The sequence below is a fragment of the Microcaecilia unicolor genome, chromosome 11, assembly GCF_901765095.1.
Source record: "Microcaecilia unicolor chromosome 11, aMicUni1.1, whole genome shotgun sequence".
NCBI lineage: Eukaryota > Metazoa > Chordata > Amphibia > Gymnophiona > Siphonopidae > Microcaecilia > Microcaecilia unicolor.
In genome coordinates, this window is record NC_044041.1 from 69,915,078 (window position 1) to 69,936,187 (window position 21,110).

Here is a 21,110-nt window from a genome sequence, read left to right on the forward strand (position 1 = left end):
AATGGGTCGGGAAATAGTCGTGCACTGAAATTAAAACTAGTGTGCGCCTATTAACGGCCTGAGCCCTTACTGCCACCCATTGCCTTAGCGGTAAGGGCTTACGCGGTGCCCGTGTGGTAACCATGCAATGTGCGCCAACTGCTGATTACCGCCGGGAACGCCCTCCCCCACCCCCACCCCTGCGGTAGAAAATTATTTTCTACCATGGGATTCAGTGTGCACCAAACTCAGAATTATTGTGGGGTGCATGGGCTAGCCTGGCGGTAAGGCCCATTTCGCATGTACTACCCATGCATTAGCCCTCCTGAACCTTAGTAAGAGGCAGGGGCGTAGCCAGACCTCACGGTGGGAGGGGACCAGAGCCTGAGGTTGGGGGCACATTTTGAGTGCCACCCCGCCAATCCCCCACCGCCCCACCTCGCCTCCTCACCACCCCCAACGGCCTCACCTCGCCTCCTTGCCGCTTCCCCTCACCGCCTCGTCGCTCCCCCCACAAAAACAAATACCTTTGCTGGCAGGGGTCCCCAACACCCGCCAAAGCCTTCTTCAGTGCTGGTCTCCAGCACAGCCACATTCGCTGCCCTGCTTTTCTTTCTACTTGCTCCTCCTGTGCACACTGATGCTCCTTCTCAATTTCACGTAAAGGAGCGTCAGCGTGCACAGGAGGAGCAAGAAGAAAGAAGAGCAGGGCAGTGAACGTGGCTGCGCCGGAGACCGGCGCTGAAGAAGGCTTTGGATGGCAGGGGTTGGGCACCCCTACCAGCCCAACCAGGGGCCCGGATGAAATTTGCAGGGGCCCAGGCCCCCGTGCCCCCCCATAGCTACGCCCCTGGCAAGAGGGCCCCTAAGTGCTCAAATGCTAATGGGGAAATTAGTGTGTAGCCATTAATAGGGGAAAAGGTGCCATTTCCCCTATTAATGGCAAAAAAACTCCAGACCGCCCAAAACACAGCAGCCAGGCTGATATTTGGTAAAACACGTTTTCAAAGCGCTAAACCCCTCCGAGAAAAGCTACACTGGCTCCCAATCAAAGAACGGATCATCTTCAAAATCTGCACCTTGGTCCACAAAATTATCTACGGCGTAGTCCCAGGATACATGACAGACCTTATAGATCTACCAACCAGAAACAGATTCGCATCATCACGATCATACTTTAACCTACATTACTCAAATTGCAAAGGACTGAAATACAAAACAATTTATGCATCCAGCTTCTCCTACCTAAGCGCACAACTATGGAATGGACTCCCTAAAGCTGTGAAAATAATCCATGACCATCTGAACTTCAGGAAATCATTAAAAACCACCCTCTTCAAAAAGGCCTACCCCACTGATCCAACGTAAATCCCCACACCCAGCAACACAACACAACTATGATCATAATGGACAATATACAATCTTCATCCCTCCCATACTCATGATGCCTGATACACACCTACCTCATTTTGACCGCAATATAACCTGTATTTGTTATCAACCGACTGGCGAACGCCTGTACGGTACAATGTAAGCCACATTGAGCCTGCAAATAGGTGGGAAAATGTGGGACACAAATGTAACAAATAAATAAATAAAAAAAAGTGACATCAGCACGTGGGAAAGGCACACACTGGTGATAGCGTTGGCCACTTTTTAGCGCAGCTTAGTAAAAGGGCCCTTTAGAAAATTCACAGTATACATTCAGAATAATAACAAAGGAAAGAAGATCTTTACGCTATGCCACACACTCTTAATTTTGCGTACAAGAATTGTCCGGTGCTGCCCACCCACATTTTCAAAGCGGAGGAGACATTATTATATTTCAGAGCTGCAGCTTCATATTTCCTGATGAGACATAGATTGCCCCTTCATTCATACGTATTTAGTTCAGTGTTGTCCTTCCAATGAGAAACAACTAGATGGATAGCTAGGGCTATTATTATATTAAACAGTTTGGAATGGATATCCTGGATCATTAGTCTCGGTGTTGATGCATGTAATACAATAGAAAGGATAGCTGAAATTCTCTCCCTCCTTAAGTCCCTGAATGGATGCAGTAGGTGAGACAGAGATCCAAGTCATAACACTTACTTTGCATTTTTTTAAACATGTGAAAAACCAGGTTTAGAGCTTTTCTCACCTTGTAGAATAAGCTTCTGAGGGCCAAATAGCCAAAGGATTTATGCTCCTAACTTTGAAAATTTACTAGGGCTGAGTGCATACATTTTTACTCAACATTATACATTTAGGAGCATAGAAAGTGGGTGGCAACAGGGGTGGATTTAGGGGCCCTTTTACTAAAGGGTTTCTTCGCGGCCAGGGCCGTGCCAAGGGTCTGTGGCACCCCCCTGCAGATGATCAGTTGGCGCCCCCCCCCCCCCACAGATGAACAGTTGCGCCCCCCCCCCCCCCGTGAAGGTGATCGCTGCCCTCCCGCTCCCTGGGCCATGTCCCAACTGCCCGCCCTCTTCTCCCCCCCCCCCCCCCAAGATCCCTTTTAAATTTATCTCCGGCAGCGAACGAAGGCGCAGCGCAGTGTCAGTGAAGGAGGCGGCACTCCCGACGTCTCTAGTCTTCCCTTCACTCTATGTCCCGCCTTCTTCTGACATAATTTCCTTGACATCAGAAGAAGGCGGAACACTGAGCAAAGGGAAGACTAGTAGAGACGTCAGGAGCGCCGCCTCCTTCACTGATGCTGCGCCTTCGTTCGCTGCCGGAGGTAAATTTAAAAGGGATCTTGTTGGGGGGGGAGAAGAGGGCGGGCAGTTGGGACATGGGAGAGGGTGAGGTAAGCATGGCGCGGCGGGGCGCCCCCCAGAGGATGGCACCCTCCTGCCGTGCTTACCTTGCTTACCGTGTTGGCACGGCCCTGTTCGCGGCAATGGGCTTTCCACACAGCGATCTGGAACTAGAACTGGCACAACACGGGCACCGACGGCAGTTCCACCACCAGGTGCGGCATTTTCAGCACTAGTGGAAATATTGTAAAATTATTTCCGTAGAGGGTTACTGCCAGGTTAGTGCGGGAGCCCTTACCTCCACCTCAATGGGTGGCGGTAAGAGCGCCCTTTGAAATTTCCACACTGGAAGTGCAAACTTACTGCAAGGCCTTTTTTTTTTTTTAGGCTTCTTACCCACTGTGGTATAAGGGGCCCTGGCGTCAGTGGCGTAGCAAGGGCGGGGTGGTGGGGGTGGTCCGCCCCGGGTGCACGCTGCTGGAGGGCTTGCAGAGAGCAGCCGTGCGCCTGTTGGCTTCGCTGGTTCCCTGCTCCCTGTGCCCCGGAACAGGTTACTTCCTGTTCTGGGGCAGAGGGAGCCAGTGGAGCCGACAGCCGCACGGCTGCTCCCAGCAGCTAAGAATGCACCCGGGGGGGGGGGGTTGATGGGCCGGGGGGGGTGTCATTGCGCCAGGGGGGTGTTGTGCTGCACCCTGGGGGGATGGACGCCGCTGCACCTGGGGGGGTGCGCAGCGGCGATCCACCCCGGGTGGCAGCTGACCTAGGAACTTCACTGCCTGGCGTGCAGCAAAAACGGCTGCCAAAAACGGCCGCCGCTGCTAGTGCAGGGACCCTTAGGACAGGGAAAAGAAGTTAGGAGCTTAGCACTGATTTTCAGTAATAGCCTCATGAATCTAGGCAAACGAATGGCAGGCTTAAATTTATGAGCACAACTTTTAAACTCCTACATTAAGATGAATTTTCAGCTGAGAAGTTATACTCCTAAATTTTGCTGAAAATAGGGCACTAAGGGGCCCTTTTACTAAGGAGCGGACGGGCTAACACGTGGGTAGCGGGCGCCAAATCAGCACTACCACTGGGCTAGCGCATGCAATTGGAGGTAATTCTGAGTTTGGCGCGCACCAAATCCCGCGGTAGAAAATAAATGTCCATTTTCTACCGTGGGGGCTTTTCCAGCGATAATCAGTAGTTGGCATGCCCTGCATGGTTACCACACGGGTAGCACACGAGCCCTTACTACTAGGCCAATGGGTGGTAGTAAGGGCTCAGGCCATAAATAGGAGTGCGCTAGTTTAAATTTCAGCGCACGCCCATTTCCTAGCCCATTATAAAAAGCCCTTTTTCCCAGCTTTGGTAAAAAATGGCCCAGCATGCCCAAAACACACCCCCACACTACTGCAGGGCACTTTTTACTGCAGCTTAGTAAAAGGACCCCTAATTCAGGAGGCTAATATAGGTGCATAAATGTAGGAGATCAGCATTTTCTATATATAGGACCCCTAGAGCTTGCCTGTTTCTTTCAGAAAAAAAGCCTGAAAACCTGGCTAGTTTAGAGGCCAATCCTGAAAGTGAATTCTGTTGCAGAGAAAAGATGCAGAGTTGGGTCAAGTCAGCAGAAGAAATCATTTAAAAATCTCCTCCTTCTTTTCCCTATTTACTTATGCATGTACAATGTGCACAGAAAATGCCTTCTTACAGCCCTTCTGCAAGCTGAAAAACTGCCGTCCAAAGGGGAAATGTTTTAAAAGGCATTTCCACAGGCAAAACAGTGCACTACCATGGTGTGATTTGTTCTTATATGGTAGTTTAGAAATTAATAAATAACTATTATTATTACAAATCATTGTTAGTGGTACATACCATCAACATTGTTAAAGGGAGACTTTCCAGAGTACACCAGTTCTTTTAAATTTATTCCTATTGCTGCACAGAGAAGTGAGTGGGGAGAGAGAAACAAAAAACAATCAGTTGATAGGTCTTTTTTGGATTGCATAGAAGTTGTTGATTATGCAACAGTTTTTGTTTTAAATCATTGACCATGTTTATGTTTATTAAAACATTTACTATACTGCTTTCATCAAAGACATCGAAACAGTTTACAGTCTAAAATTTTAAAGTTAGAAGAGAACGCCAGAGTTCAAAGGAAGGTAAACATATAGCACAATAGATTATTACAAATAAGAAAACACCGATTCCAACACAAATAAAACCAAATAAATTAACAAAAACATAAACAAATTTTCAACAGAAAAATTAAACATGGCATAATAAAGTAAATGTAATCATGAAATTGCCCAGGATTTTCCATGTGTGGGTCTTGTTTACATACAGAAAAACTCTTTTATAAAATTACCTCAAAGTACACATGTGTATAAGTACACGCATACAGAAGTCTTTTATAAAATTACCCCACGGTACACATGTGTATAAGTACACACATGCAGAAAAAGCTTTTATAAAATTACCCATGGTGCACATGTACATAGGTGTATACAATGATGAGACTACCTGTATTTATACACGTGTCATGTGTAGATATTCCTGGGTGGAGCAGGGTAATATGATAAAATATGGAAGTAGACGTGTGGAGTACAAGCACACATTTATACCTGCAGGTTTAAATGTGCTTGTTGGCATTTATGCATTACAGGGCTTGTTCTGGATACCAGGAAAAAGAGTCAAACAAGGAGCAGCAATGTAATGTGAAAATTAAACTTCCCAAGTGAGGGAGCCATCCTTCCCTCCCCCTAAACCTCTAGTAGAGTGCTTTGAAGGGTGAGGGCTTGTGTGTGTGCAGTAACTTGGTAGCTCAGACTGTAGGATACTGTTTTTTTAATTTTTTTTCACATGGACACTAGGGGTCACTCTTATAACAATTTTAGGCTGATGGAGAAAGGGCAGCCGCATCTTTCTCTGTTTCCCCTTTCCTAACATACACCATTCCAAGATCTCATGTACACCCTTTGTCATTACCTGGAGCAGGCACGTGTGGTTTATCTTCTTATACAGTCTTTCTACTCTGATGCAAATAACAGTCCTTCTCACTTTCAGGTTCAGGGAGAAATTTTTATCTGCTGACAGCAATGATGTTACCAGAGGGCACACAGACTCACCGTTGGTGTATGTGGGCATACAAACTCCTGTCCTGTGGCTTTATTTGGACACACAAACTTTTTCATTTTTATGCTATACATAGACCATAGACCCAGCATAGGCACACACAGAAATGAAGTGGTTTCCTGTGATTATTTCATCCCTTCTAACTCACTTTTTAATATCACATTTCCTTGACAAGTAAACACATCCAGAACATTGCTCAAGCAAACCTGGGGCACTGCTCTCCACCTAAGATTCTGATTTGTCTCTATCATATTTGTCAGAAACGGTTGAGCCCCCCACCAAGGGTAGCAAGGAAGGTAATGTTCTGTCCTAGAAGGAAGAGGGATTGGGCGTTCCTAATTTAGGGGAGTATGGGAGAGGGAGGCGGACAGAGTTAAACTTCAGGTGAAGACAGAGCAGATATACCATTGTACCATCTTCTTTGGTTAGTACAGGAGAGGAGATGGATGACTGGAATGGGTAATCCTGAACAGCTGGGTGTCTCATGGAAACTCGAGGAATAGAAATATCCATGTTACATTCTACTACGTACAACAGTGAGTTTCATCCGGGGAGAAAAGAATCTGAATTATCCTGTGTGGGACAGTTATTTGCAGTTGGGAAATGGTGGAATTTGGAGGGGGGGGGGGGGAGGGCAACTGAAGGACAAATATCATTTGTCCTCCGTGGGCATTTTCCCTTATATACAAGTTAAACACTATCGGGACAGATCTATAACCCAGGCACTCACATGTATGCATGCATTATGCATATAAATGTGTAGATTTATGCACATATCTGTACACCTAGGTGCATATGTGCTAGGAAGGTATCTACGTAGAATTCTGTAAATATATACTTAACTTACATAACATGTACGAGGGGGCGTACACAGGAGCAGAACATGGGCAGGACCCAAGCAGGACTCCCACTTACACGTGTAACTACAGAATACTGCAAGTTACATTCTTCCCTCTACACTTACACCAGCTCTGTTGTGCATGTCAATACTTGGCAGGGGCTTAGCCAGACCTTACGGTGGGAGGGAGCCAGTCCGAGGTTGGGGGCGCATTTTGAGTGCCATCCCCCCACCGCCGCCGCCACGCTTCACTTCGCCTCACCCCCCGCCCGCCAGCCCGCCACCGCCTCGCGCCTCCTCACACCCCCCTCACCTCACAAATACCTTTGCTGGCGGGAGTCCCCAACCCCCAACAGCTGAAGCCTTCTTCAGTGATGCCTGTCTCCGGCACAGCCGCATTCCTGCCCTGCTCTTCTTGCTCCTCCTGTCCTGTGCACGCTGACGCTCCTCAGTTTCACGTAAAGGAGCGTCAGCGTGCACAGGACAGGAGGAGCAAGAAGAGCAGGGCAGGAATGCGGCTGCGCAGGAGACGGGCATCACTGAAAAAGACTTCGGCTGGCGGGGGTTGGGGACCCCCGCCAGCCAAAACAGGGGCCTGGACATAATTTGCAGGGGCCCAGGCCCCCGTGGCCCCCCGTAGCTACGCCCCTGCTTGGTTACACTAGCATTCTACAAAGGAAAGTAAGGGGCCCTTTTATTAAAAGAGTTGGCATGCGGCAACAGGCTTGCTGCATGCCAATCCAGAACTTCCGCCAGGCTACCACAGGAGCCCAGCGGTAGTTACTACCCCCAGTGTGTGCCATTTCCGCTGCTACAAAAACTCTCTTATACGGTAGGGAAGCCCTGTCCAGTGCATCCTATGATTCACTGGGCAGAGTGCCGCCATTTTGGAGGCAGCGCTGGAAGGAGGAAGGAGTACTACTCCCTCCTTGTCAGTACTTACTACAAGGGAGAGGTGTGGGGGGTCACTAGACTACCAGGGCAGGTGGGGGTATGTAGCCCACTGGGCCACCAGGGAATTACTTTTTTTATTGGGGGAGGGATTAGGGGGCTTAGAGGTCCACTGGACCTCTAACCCCCCATACTCTCATGGTGGTGGCCTGGAGGTCTGCCAGACCTCCAGCCCCCTGTGTCACTGTCCAGGTGGGGTGTGGGGGCTTGAGGGGCACTAGGCCACCAGAACCTTACTTTTGGGAGGGGGTCCAGAAGGTCCCATGGACCTCCAGCTCCTGTGTTTGATAGGTTTGGGCTTTGGATGGCCCGGACCTGTCAAACAAGTGCGGGAGGATTATGCCTGAGCGAATGCTCATGCACAATCCTCCTGCACTTTCACACGATGATTAATGCTAATAATGTGCCTAAATTTGCATGTTATTAGCATTGATCATTGGGGAGTTAATTTCCCACGCTGTTCCAGTGCTATTTTTAGGGTGCTGTTTCAGAACAGTGCGTGGAATTGATCATTGGGGTCTTAGAGAGGGAGCTAGGACCAAAAGAATGGGCAAATATTTTTGAGAGGATGGCTAGTATTTCAATTGGTAGTCATGTGGTGGAAAATGGGTATAAGGTTTTAATGCACTGGTGTTATACACTGGTGAGATTAAGGGAGGTGTTTAATTTGGAGAATGGGAGCTTTTGGAGAAGGTGCAGGGCTGTAGGAACCTTCTTGCACATCTGCTTACTGGAAGCAGAATTTTTATTTTTATGTTTAATAAGATGGAGGTCCACAGGGGTCCAGAGCTGGCTCTCCCAAACACCCTATAGATTGTAAGCTCTCTGGAGGAGTGGCCTAGTGGTTAGGGTGGTGGACTTTGGTCCTGATGAACTGAGTTCAACTCCCACTTCAGGCACAGGCAGCTCCTTGTGACTCTGGGCTAGTCACTTAACCCTCCATTGCCCCATGTAACATGTAAGCTGCATTGAGCCTGCCATGAGTGGGAAAGTGTGGGGTACAAATGTAACAAAATAAACTATATCTTTGAGCTGTTATTGAAAATAGGGTGAGATAAATCCTTTATCTCCCTTATATATATGTCATACAGAATAAACTGAATCTCCACCCCATCTCCAAGTAACCTGAGTGACAGAAGCTCCATGCCTACTTTTACCTCTATCTTTGGGTACCTTCAGAGACAACCTCCAGAGCGCTCATAACCTCAGTGACCCAACTTGAGACTTCATGTCAGGGCTGGCATTTTCAGCTCCTTGTCATTCCCTGGGGGGGCAAAGGCTTATGTGTTTTCTCTTGCCCATAAATACACAAGTGAAATGTGAGGATTTATAGAGCACTTTCATTTCTGCTTGGAGTGTGTTTATATTTCCACTTTGTACATAAGTCTGAGTACTGCTATGTGGGTGTGAGTTAGTGAATCTGGATGTGCATCTCAACATATACAGGTCATCTTATGTGTGTGGATGTTTCCATTGGTGTCTGTATAGCCACGTCTGTGTCACTGTGTTTTTATAAAATATATGTTATTTTATTCTAAGTCAATCACTGCAATACAATGGTTCAGGGCATCTCAATGCTTCTAACAATACAAACCAGCATGAAAACAAACCATCCACATTCACCCAGTAGATGAATCTATAAGAAGTATCTCAAAATATATTTCAGTTTTTGTTTTCCTTTTATTCCCCATCCCTTCACCTTCCTCCCTGCCCCCCTCCATGCACACAGACAACTCCAGAACCAGAGGTGTTTTTTTCTTCCTCCAAGCCTTATCCAACTGATCCCGCTCCCTTCTCCCCCCTCATAACTATCCATTCAATTCTCCCATACTGGTTTCCATGTTTACTTAAATACTTTCCATTGTCATGGCAATCCCCAGAAAAGCACCAACACATTCATATTTCAATAAATGAAATAGCTAATTCTTCCACTGTGAAACTGTGGGGGGCTCATTCAGTCTCCAAGTTATCAACACACATTTATGTCTCTGCCTTTAAAAGTTGAATAGATTTTTGTTTCTGGATGGGTATGTCTCCAAGTATGTGGGGGCATCTGATTTTGAGTGGTTGTCATTATAGTGTCCCTGGATATATGTGTGTGTGTGTGAGAGCGCCTCCATTTACACCAATGAAAATGTGACATAAATCCCGGCATGTACATTTACGCGCACTGGGCCATATTCTATAACTATGCGCGTAAATTTCGGAACGCCCACAAAATGCCCATTTCCCTGCCTATAACCATGCCCCTTTTTGCTTCATACGTTAGAAGTTAGGTGCACTGCATTACAGAATATGCTTAGCGGGTTGTGCGTGTAAATTATAATTATTGCAAATTAGTGCTCATTATTGCTTAAGTACTGTCATCAATGCTAATTAGCTTGTTAAGCCAATTAAGTTACGTGCATTGTTATAGAATACATCTGGATTTTGGTGCAGATGTCTAGGCACGCTATATACAATTCGGGGGCATGTGTGTGCGTGTGTGAAACTGTGTCTTTGAGTGGATGGTGTGTGTATGTGAAATTGAGTCTGTGGCTGGACTGTATGTGTGTGAAGTTGTGTCCTTAAGTGGACTCTGTGTGTGTGTGTAAAGTCATGTCCTTAGATGGACAGTGTGTGGGAAAACTATGTCTTTGTGCATGGCGTGTGTGTGTGTGAAAACTGAGTCTCTGAACGGTGTGTGTGTGTGCATGTAACTGTGTCTGTGTGTCTCTAGGTATGTGTGAGGCTGTGTCTCTAGGGATGTGAGGCATTTGTGTGTGTGTGTGAAACTGTGTCTCTGGGTGGACAGTGTATGTGCATGTGAAACCATGTTTCTGGGTAGATAGTGAGTGTGAAAAACAAGTCTCTGGGTGTACAATGTGTGTGTGTGTAAAAACTGAGTCTCTGGGTAGATGGGGTGTGCGTGTGTGAGACAGTATGTCTTGGGGGGTGTATGTGTATAGTGTGTCTTGGGGGTGTGTGGGTATGACAGTGTGTGTCTTGGGGGGTATATGCATGTATGTTAGGTGTATATCTAGGAGAGTGTGTGTGTATGTGTGTACATGTGTGATAAAGTGTGTCATTGGCAGTGTATGCAATTGTGTGAGGGTGTATCCCTAGGAGAGAGTGATTGTGTGTGATAGTGTGTGTCTTGGTGTGTGTGTGTGTGTGTGTGTGTGTGTGTGTGTGTGTGTGTGTGTGTGTGTGTGTGTGCTTCTCACTGGTCTCCAGCTCAGCCATCTATCTCCTCTTCAATCTGTCCAAAACTCTGCTGCGTGTCTTATATTCTGCCAGAGTCGCTATACTCACGTTAGCCCTCTCCTCAAGTCGCTTCACTGGCTCCCTATCCGCTTCCGCATACGGTTCAAACTTCTCCTTTTGACCTACAAGTGCATCCACTCCACAGCTCCTCAGTACCTTTCCGCTCTCATCTCTCCCTACACTCCTCCCTGTGAACTCCGTTCGCTGGGTAAATGTCTCCTGTCATCCCCCTTCTCCCCCACTGCTAACTCCCAGCTCCGTTCCTTCTATCTCTCTGCTCCCTATGCCTGAAATAGACTCCCTGAGCCAGTACGTCAGGCTCAGTCTCTGGCTGTCTTCAAGTCTAGGCTTAAAGCCCACCTCTTTGCTACTGCTTTCGACTCCTAACCATGACTCTCTTACTCAACACCCTCACTTATCACCCCTACCACTGCAATTTCCCCACCCCTAGCTGTCTGTTCGTCTGTCCAATTTAGATTGTAAGCTCTGTTGAGCAGGGACTGTCTTTTCATGTTAATTTGTACAGCACTGCGTAAGTCTAGTAGCGCTATAGAAATGTTTAATAATAGTAGTAGTAGTAGTAGTAGTAGTAGTGTATGTATGTATGTGTGTGAACGTGTGTTCCCAATGTGTGTGTATGTTGGACAATGTATCTTTTTTTGAGTGGGGGTATGTTTGTGTGTGAGGGTGTGTTTCTAGGAGTGCGTGTGAGTGTGTCTTTAGGTTTGTGAGAATTAGGGTGTGTCTTCCAGTGTGTGTGTGTGATAGTGTATGTCGGGGGGGGGGGTGTATATATGTGTATATCTTTGTAATGGGGTATATGCATGTGTGTGAGGGTGTGTCTATAGGAGAGTGTGTGTGATAGAGTGTGTTGGGGGGTAAATATATGTATGTGTGTGAGGGCATGTCCCTAGTATAAGAGTATGTATGTGTATGATAGAGTAAGTCTTAGAGGAATGTATCTGTGTGTGACAGTGTGTCTTTGTGACGGAGGGTATGTGTGTGTGTGTGTGTGTGTGTGTCTGTGTGTGTGTGTCTGTGTGTGTGTGTAAGGGTGTGTCTCTAGGAGAGTGTGATAGTGTGTCTTGGAGGGTGTATGTGTGTGAGTGTGTGTCTCTAGGACAGTGTGTGTGTGTGTGTGCACAATAGTGTGTCTGGGGGTGGTATATATATGTATATATGTGTGTGTATGTGTGGTTGTGTGTGTGTGTGTAAGGGTGTATCCCTAGCAAGGGTGGACTGACAATGATCTGGGTCCCTGACAGAAGGGGTCATTGGGCCCCCGCCACCACCCCATCTTTGTTTCCAGAACTCCCCCTACACAGTACAGCCCTCTCCCCCGTGCCTATCCTGTAGAGCCGTGGTGGTCTAGCGGCCTCTTTGGGGGAGCAGCGAAGAACTCCACTCTTTCTTGCCCACTGCCGCTTCTTCTTAATGGCTGCTGAGACTTACTATGGCAGTCTCGGCAGCCATTTTGAAGATGTGGCGGTGCCGGACAGAGCAGCACAGTGGGTAGGAAAGAGTAGGGTTCTTTCCTGCTCCCGAAGAGATCACTAGACCACCAAGGCCCTTCAAAGTAGGGCCCACTGAGGCTCAGGGGGCTGTAGTGTGTGTGAGGGTGGAGGGTGGCGGGTGGGGGGTGGGAGACGCACTGGGCCCCCCAGACCCTCTGGGCAGGCATTGCCCAGTTGCCCATATGGTCAATCCACCCCTGGTCTCTAGGAGTATGTATGTGTGTGTGAGCGAGTGTCTTTGTAAAGTGGTATATGCGTGTTTGTGAGGGTGTGTCTCTAGGAGAGAGTGTGTATGTGATAGTGTGGGGGTGCAAATGTGTGAAGATGTGTCTCTGTGTCTGTTTGTAATAGAGTGTGTCTTTGGGGATGTATATATGTGTGTGAAGGTGTGTCTCTAGGATTGTGTGAGACAGAGTGTGTCTTTGGGGGGTATATATCTGTGTGTGATGATGTGTAGGGGGGGGCTGACAAAACAGTGGGTTTTAAGCCTGTAAACTGTATTATTTCTTTAAGTGTATTTCTCTAGTTTGGCCAGCAGGTGGTGCATATTTATGTTTAAAGCTGTTACCAAGAAATGACTTTGCTCTTTAGTTAACACAGATAAGAGGTAACTGTTACTGTCGGGCAGGTAGGCCAGAGCAGGCCAATCACCTGGACAGACAAATAAGAAGAATCGAGTAGAGGGATTGTGCAGACCTGTCACATAGTTTAAATATTAAAGACATGATTCAGGACAAGGATCTTGGATCAGAGTGTGCAAACTGTGTGGCAGTGCTGATGAGAATGTATGGAAGTTCAATGCACTTTGAACAAGGCAGAAAAGGTGACATTATAAGCTCTTAAGGCAAGGGACTTGCACATATGAATTGCCTTAAAAGAAGCCTGCATCCTTAGCTTGTATTTTAAGGAGATAAGGGAAGGTACCAGGAGCTAACTGACTCTGGAATGTTAGGAATTTAGAGCAACAAATTGTAGCTGGACAGGACAAAGAAATGGGATAAGAAGCGAGAAAGGTTATTCTGAAAATTGGGAGGGATGAAGACTGGGTGAGATGATAGGTGGAAAGAATAGATAGGCAGATGAGAAGGAGGGATAGAGAGATGGGTGAAAAAAAACTATAAAATTAGAGAACACATTAGCCCCTATGGGAGCATCTGGTGGACTGGAGAGCCAGGTGTCTGCTAGCTCTTCCCAATTCTAATTTTTTCCTTTTTTTTCTTTATATTAATAGCTGCTTGCACTCTGCTTTTGCTTATATTTATTGACTGCTGTTTGGAGTAAAGAAAACATAAAAAGAAGTTGCCGACAACCGGTTGTGTGAGAATTATTTGGGTACACTTCACCCATCGCAGAAGTGGTGTGAAGAAGGTAAACCTCACAAATGAGTGTATGCTCAAGCTATGCAGTGATGTGGCCAGCTACTTTTAAAGCTTGTTGTTCTGGGCTCTGATTGACCCAGGAGCTTCATCTAGGATGTACTGGCTTTTTTCTCCAGTCTTAGCCAGGGAGAAAAGAGAGAGAGATTTATTTGCTGAGGCCCTGTGAACAGTTATATTTGATAACCTGTGAGCAGCTATATGTCCTGATGTCCTCAGGTACTATTTAGATAGTATACAAATGTTTAGATAGTGTTATAATTGATCTATATTTCAGTTACCTGTTATTTTGCTGATTGCACCTTTTCTGTTCATTGTTCTAATTTTTCATGACAATAAACATTTTGAGTTTATTTTCTGGACTAGAGAGGTGTGGTAGCCCTGTTAATCCACTTTTAAAGGTAATCAATAGAAATAAAACAAAATAAAACATGGAAAATAAAATAAGATGATACCTTTTTTTAGTGGACATAACTTAATACATTTCTTGATTAGCTTTCGAAGGTTGCCCTTCTTCGTCAGATCGGAAATAAGCAAATGTGGTAGATGACAGTATATATAAGTGAAACATCAAAGCATTTCAGTGACAGTCTAACAGGGTGAGGGTGGATAGGAGATATGCATGGAAACATTATTATTATTATTAGCATTTGTATAGTGCTACCAGACGCATGCAGCGCTGAACATCTGACTCAAAGAGACAGTCCCTGCTCAAAAGAGCTTACAATCTAAATAATACAGACAGACAAGACGGTTACGGGTGATGAAAAGTAATGGGTAATGAAGTAATAGGTGATAAAGAGTAATGGGTGAGAAGGAAGGAAGGGACAAGGGGAGGGCAATTGAGTAGTAGCTAGGAACTAAAAGCAGCAGTGAAAAGGTGGGTTTTCAGCATAGATTTGAAAATAGGTAGAGATGGAGCTAGACGTATAGGTTCAGGAAGTCTATTCCAGGCATAAGGTGCCACGAGAGAAAAGGAACAAAGCCTGGAGTTAGCAGTGGAGGAGAAAGGGGACGACAAGAGAGATTTGTCCAGTGAGCGGAGTTCACGGGGAGGAATGTAGAGAGAGATAAGAGTGGAGAGGTAATGGGGGGCTGCAGAGTGGATGCATTTAAAGGTCAGTAAGAGAAGTTTAAACTTTATGCGAAAGCGGACAGGGAGCCAGTGAAGTGATTTGAGGAGTGGGCTAGTGTGGGTAAAACGATTCTGACGGAAAATAAGTCATGCCGCAGAATTTTGGACAGACTGGAGAGGAGAGAGATGGCTGAGCGGAAGTCCAGTGAGAAGTAAATTGCAATAGTCCAAGCGAGAGGCGACAAGGGTGTGGATAAGGGTTCTGGTAGCATATTCAGAAAGGAAGGGGCGAATTTTGCTAATGTTGTAGATAAAGAAACAACAGGTTTTTGTGACCTGTTGAATATGTACAGAGAAGGAGAGTGAGGAATCAAAGATGACTCCAAGGTTATGAGCCGAGGAGACAGGGAGGATGTGAGAGCCATTAACAGAGATAGAGAAAGGGGGAAGAGGGGAGGTGGGTTTAGGGGGAAAAATTAGAAGTTCAGTTTTGGTCATGTTAAGCTTTAGATGACGCTGAGACATCCAATTAGCAATGTCGGACAAGCAGGCTGAAATTTTGTCCTGGATAGGGGTTGAGATTTCAGGGGTGGAGATGTAGATCTGAGAGTCATCAGCATAAAGATGGTATTGAAAGCCATGGGATGAAATCAGGGCACCAAGGGAAGAGGTATAGATGGAGAAAAGGAGAGGTCCAAGGACAGAACCCTGAGGCACACCAACTAAGAGCGGGATGGAGGTTGAAGAGGATCCACCAGAGTGAACACTGAAAGAACGAAGTGAGAGGTAAGAGGAGAACCAGGAAAGAAGAGGGCCCTGGAATCCAAGTGAGGACAGCATATTCAGGAGTATAGTGTGGTCAACCGTGTCGAAAGCAGCAGATAGGTCAAGAAGGATAAGGATGGAATAGAGACCTCTGGATTTAGCCAGTAGCAGGTCATTAGAGACTTTGGTAAGTGCAGTTTCAGTAGTGTGAAGAGGACAAAAACCAGATTGGAGTGGGTCAAGAATGGGTTGTGAAGAAAGAAAGTCAAGACAACGGCGGTGAACGACCCGTTCAAGTAATTTGGAGAGGAAAGGGAGAAGGGAGGTGGGGCGATAGTTGGAGGGACAGGTAGGGTCAAGTGAGGGTTTTTTTTAAGGAGTGGAGTGACAACAGCATGTTTGAAGGCCGTAGGAACAGTTGCAGTGGAGAGTGAAAGATTAAGGATGTGTAGTAGGATGTGATAGTAGGAGAGATAGTGTTAAAAAGATAAGTGGGGATGGGATCAGAGGAGCACGTAGTACATTTAGAGGAGGAAAGAAGAAGGGCAGTTTCCTCAGTAGAAACTTCTGAGAAGGAGGAAAAAGAAGGAGAAGAAGGAGAGTAGGGGGTGAGGACTAAGGTAGAGAGAGGTGGGGAGGGTTTGGATGAAAATTCAAGGTTGATTTTATGGATTTTATCGTGGAAGTGGGAACATCAAAGCATTTCAGTGATAGTCTAACAAGTCTAACAGGATGGGAGTGGATAGGTGAGAGGAGGGTGACAAACAGAGCAATACAACTTTATGGTTTATAATGGGCTAGAAAACCCAGATCCTTGTTAAGTTCTGTCTGTTGGGTGTCAAAATATTCAATCATTCTGACTTCAAAGGTCTTGTGTTCCTGTATTGTTTTAAAGTTACCTTTCAGGATTCTTACTATCAGTGCTTTTTTTGTAGAAAAAAGGTGCTGGTACTAATTGTGGGCAGAGTCACCACATATGACCCCACCCCTATTATAGCCACACCCATATTAGCCACGCCCCTTATACCAGCCATAGCGCATAAACTGAGCTGCTTATCTTCCCACCAAAACCAACCTCTCCCCTTCCCCCACTCTCTATTTCTGTCGACAACACGCTCATTCTTCCTGTCTCTTTAGCTCATAACCTTGGAGTCATCTTCGACTCCTCCCTCTCCTTCTCTGCACATATTCAACAGATTGCTAAAACCTGTCGTTTCTTCCTCTATAATATCGTCAAAATTCGCCCTCTCCTTTCTGAGCACGCTACCAGAACCCTCATCCACACTCTCATCACCTCTCGTTTGGACTACTGCAACTTGCTTCTTACAGGTCTTCCACTCAGCCATCTCTCTCCTCTTCAATCTGTTCAAAATTCTGCAGCACGATTAATATTTCGCCACAGTCACTATGCCCATATCAGCCCTCTTCTGAAGTCACTTCACTGGCTCCCTATCCGTTTCCATATACAATTCAAGCTCCTCTTATTAACCTAGTGCATTCACTCTGCTGCCCCTCACTACCTCTCCACCCTCATCTCTCCCTACACTCCTTCCCAGGAACTCCATTCACTAGGCAGATCTCTCCCAATTGCACCCTTTCCTCCATCGCTAACTCCAGACTGCATTCCTTTTATCTCGCTGCACCTTAAGCCTGGAATAAACTTCCTGAACCATTACGTCAAGCTCCATCCCTTGCCGCCTTCAAATCCGGGCTAAAGGCCTGATGCTGCTTTCAATTCCTAACCTGTTACCTACTCGTAACCTTTATCTTGTCTTCCTCTCTTCAATAGTCCCTTTTCCCTATCAGGCTTATTTTCAAAGCACTTTGGGAGGCTAAGTTCCATAGGTTTCTATGGAACTTTGGGAGGCTAAGTGCTTTGAAAATACACCTCTATGTGTCCTATCTGTCTTTCCTTCCCTTATCCCTTATTTGTCCTGTCTGTCTGTCCTGATTTACATTGTAAGCTCTTTTGAGCAGGGACTGTCTTTTCTTCATGTTCAATTGTGAAGCGCTGCGTACGACTGGTAGCGCTATAGAAATAATTTGTAGTAATAGTAATATAAACAGACATCATTGAAAATATTATACTAGTATAGGAGAAAAAAATAACATGATTTTGTTTTCATTATAAATAGTTTCTGTAAGCTGTTACAGCTCCAGTATACCCAGTGCAAAATAAGACAGCAGATGTAAATTCTCAAATTGGACATATTCCAGACACTAAAATGAAAATAAATGATTTTTCTACCTTTGTTGTAATTCCGGAGATGGGAAGGTGGTAGAACAAGAGGACATGAAATGAGATTGAAGGGGGGCAGACTCAATAAAAATGTCAGGAAGTATTTTTTCACGGAGAGAGTAGTGGATGCTTGGAATGCCCTCCCGCGGGGAGGTGGTGGAAATGAAAACGGTAACGGAATTCAAACATGCGTGGGATAAGCATAAAGGAATCCTGTGCCGAAGGAATGGATCCTCAGGAGCTTAGTCATAAGTACATAAGTACATAAGTAGTGCCATACTGGGAAAGACCAAAGGTCCATCTAGCCCAGCATCCTGTCACCGACAGTGGCCAATCCAGGTCAAGGGCACCTGGCACGCTCCCCAAACGTAAAAACATTCCAGACAAGTTATACCTAAAAATGAGGAATTTTTCCAGTCCATTTAATAGCGGTCTATGGACTTGTCCTTTAGGAATCTATCTAACCCCTTTTTAAACTCCGTCAAGCTAACCGCCCGTACCACGTTCTCCGGCAATGAATTCCAGAGTCTAATTACACGTTGGGCGGGGCTGGTGGTTGGGAGGCGGGGATAGTGCTGGGCAGACTTATACGGTCAGTGCCAAAGCCGGTGGTGGGCAGCGGGACTGGTGGTTGGGAGGCAGGGATAGTGCTGGACAGACTTGTACGGTCTGTGCCAGAGCTGGTGGTTGGAAGCAGGGCTGGTGGTTGGGAGGTGAGGATAGTGCTGGGCAGACTTATATGGTCTGTGCCCTGAAGAGCACAGGTACAAATCAAAGTAGGGTATACACAAAAAGCAGCAAATATGAGTTATCTTGTTGGGCAGACTGGATGGACCGTGCAGGTCTTTTTCTGCCGTCATCTACTATGTTACTATGTTACTATGGTGACTTTGTTTTTCTGATCATGCTGGCTCAGTATCTGATTCTGCTGCTATCTGTCCTCTTAACTCCGTTTCCAGGGCTTCCTTTCCATTTATTTCTTTACTTTCCGCCGTTCTTCTTCATTTCTTGCCCTACATCCGTAAGTAAAAGCTTCGCGTCTCCGTGTAAAAGAAGAAAAATCGCCTCGTCGGCCAGCCTTCCCTCACTGTGTCCCACCCTCTGATCTAACTTCCTATTTCCGCAAGGGCGGGACACAGTGGGGGAAGGCCAGCCAACAAGGCGATTTTTCTTCTTTTACACGGAGACGCAAAGCACCGTGCCGCGCTTCGTAGATTTTTTTTTAAGGCGGACGGGTGGCAGAAGAAGAGGGTCATCTGGCGGCACGGAGCTAATACCCCCCCCCCCCACCCACCCGGGGCGGACCGCCCCCATCGCGTACACCACTGACTTGGAGGGACCCTGTAGGCTAGCTTGGGGGAGGGAAGGAGGAGAGCCGGCTCGCCCTCAAGAGCAACCGGCTCTTGCGAGCTGGTGCGAGCTGGCTCCAGCACACCACCGGACCTACAAAAAAGGTGCAGGTACGCTGTACCAGTGTGTACCGGCACAAAAAAAAGCACTGCTTACTATTAAATCACTGGTACAGTGTTCTGGTTTTGTAAAGTGCTGCCCCACAGGGGTGGAATCCTGGCTGGCACTGGCATTCTTCATGTGATGTCTATGTAAATTAAATCTTGTCTTTAGCATCTGGCTTGTTTCTCCAATATAGCATCCTTCGTACTTCTGATTAGCTTGTGTTTTAAGTTGGGTGGCTGTCGGAAAGCAAGCACTGGTGGGGATGAGAATATCTCTTTCAGTAATTCATCCTCCTGGAGTAGAGGCTGAAGATCTTTTATGATTTTTCTTAATGTTTCCAGCTCTGGGTTGTATGCCACTATAAGGGGGATTCTGTCTGTGGCTTTTTTTTTCTTTGTACTGTAGCAGATTTTCCCTGGGTGTTTTGAGGGAGGAGGCAATATTTTTGGAGATTATTTTGGGGTTGTAGCCTTTATGTTCAAAGGATGCAGTCAGGATTTCAAGGTGTCTGTCTCTGTCCCTTGGGTCAAAGCAGATACGGTGGTATCTTGTGGCTTGGCTGTAAATAATGGATCTCTTTGTATGTGAAGGGTGGAAGCTGGAGTTGTGGAGGTAGCTGCATCTGTCTGTGGGTTTCTTGTATATAGATGTTTGTATTTAGCCATCACTGATTGAGACCGTGGTGTCCAAAAAAGTGACTTTTTCTGGGGAGTAGTCAATTTTGAATTTGATTGTAGGATGGTATGTATTGAAGGAATAGTAAAATTGTTTCAGAGTTTCTTCCCCCTCCATCCAAATCATAAAAATGTCATCGATGTACCGGTAGTATTTTAGAGGTTTGGTCTGGTATGTATTCAGAAATTTCTCTTCCAGCTCAGCCATAAAAAGGTTAGCATATTGGGGTGCTGTCCTGGTGCCCATCGCAGTGCCCATTATTTGTAGATAGATATCATTGTTAAAGCGGAAGTAGTTGTGAGTTAAAATACATTTGATTAATTTTGTAATAGTTTCTGGTGAGTATTCATGGTCCAGTGTGGATGTTTTTAGGAGTCTCCCACATGCAGCTATGCCATCCGCATGGGGAATGTTGCTGTATAGTGATTCTACATCCATCATGACCAGAAGGGTGTTTGGTGGTAATTGCTTGATATTTTTCAATTTATTCAGAATGTCTGTGGTGTCTTGTATGAAGCTGTTTGTTTTGTTCACGAGAGGTTTCAGAATTCCCTCTATGAGCCCCGATATTTCTTCCGTGAGTGTGCCAATACCCGATATGATTGGTCTGCCCGGGTTTCCAGGTTTGTGGATTTTGGGTAGCATGTAGAATGTGCCCACATTATATGTACTGTCATATACCACATTTGCTTATTTCCGATCTGATGAAGGGCAACCTTCAAAAGCTAATCAAGAAATGTATTGTTATGTCCAATAAAAAAGGTATCATCTTATTTTCTTTTCCATGTTTTATTTTCTTTTATTTCTATTGATTGTCTGGACTAAGAATCCTTTGTATTGAGTCTGTGGGTGCTTTCTAGGAACTGTGGGACCACTGGGAGTGTGGCCCCAATAACCTAGGAATCACTGGGGATAATTTGAGAGTGGAAGACTTGCCCAGAGTTGGTTGGGAGTCAAAGACCAAGGGTCCATCAAGCCCAGCATCCTGTCTCCGACAGCGGCCAATCCAGGCTTCAAGAACCCGGCAACCCCCCCCCCCCCCAAATTTTTTTTTATAATTTTCAATGGACTTTTCCTTTAGTCGGTGGGAGGAGGGTGCTAGTGTAGAGCACAAACAGCATGTACAGGGGAGCCTG